The 982-nt window shown below is 32.1% G+C and overlaps 1 long non-coding RNA gene across 1 annotated transcript in view; it reads left to right on the top strand.

The window, feature by feature from the left end:
- Window positions 1-699: 699 nt before the first annotated feature.
- LOC119586916 overlaps window positions 700-982 on the top strand; it is a 6268-nt gene continuing 5985 nt past the window's right edge. Inside the window, exons 1-2 of the long non-coding RNA XR_005229980.1 lie at window positions 700-721; window positions 810-872. This is a non-coding gene — a long non-coding RNA (uncharacterized LOC119586916). The remainder of the gene's footprint in view (window positions 722-809; window positions 873-982) is intronic.

Raw genomic sequence — 982 nt, 5'->3', positions numbered from 1 at the left:
ATAAATATTCTAGTGCTTACGTATTCTCGCCATATTTATGAAAATAATACTTCTCTCGATCCCTGAGTCTGTTATGAAACAATGCATGAAATTATGAAACAAAAAAATTACGTAGTTCTATGATTTTTATATGATGCTCCTTACATGTGGTATTTATTGTGATTATGTAATTGTACATAGCATGGGAACAGTAAATCGAAGACCTTGCTCTCAGTTCTACCAAACGCCTGTATTGCACACATCGCACTCTGATATGACGTTGCCTTATCATAAGAGGCACAGCAATTCAATATGCAACTGTACCACAAAACATGTTTATTTTTATATCAGAGTAGTTTATGAATGACCCTATAATCGAAGACTGCAACTATCCAGGTTAAATTTCGTGATTCTGGAATGTCTCTGTTTCTTTTTGAAGGCTGATTGCTTCCGTTATCACATGCTTTGTGTTTCCCAAAGCATTACATACGGAATCAGAAATGTTTAAAATTTCATAATCTGTATATATAAACACCAAAATGTGGCAAAATCAATACCATTTTATTTTCTGAATTTCAGTGAAACAACAAAGCTTATTTGTACAGTTTTACGCACGTTTCGTTGCATTAGCATTACAAATGTTATTCTCCATAAAGAAAACATCCAATTCTTTCTTGTCCACACATGTTATATATTGACGTTTCATAATTTATAAAGGTACAGCATGGAAAAAAACGTGCAGGTAACACATGCTCTAAGGCAATTGTTGTGTTGTAAAATATTATATATATTTCGGCTTACACCACTGAATTGAATTTTTCCCTTTAAAGGATTTTTTGTGACGCTCTTGGTCGTTTGCTTACTGGTCACAGAGGCCATGTCCTTACCACCAAGTAAGTATTTCACATATTTCTATATTTATATAGTATAAAGCTTTATAAATTAATAATATGCAATACTGATACTATTATAACGATCGATATGATATTTTTACTAATTCTGA

Source organism: Penaeus monodon, chromosome 22 (genome assembly GCF_015228065.2).
Source record: "Penaeus monodon isolate SGIC_2016 chromosome 22, NSTDA_Pmon_1, whole genome shotgun sequence".
In the NCBI taxonomy this organism is placed as follows: Eukaryota; Metazoa; Arthropoda; class Malacostraca; order Decapoda; family Penaeidae; genus Penaeus; species Penaeus monodon.
The sequence above is the reverse complement of the archived record's forward strand: the minus strand, read 5'-3'. Positions and strand labels throughout refer to the sequence as shown.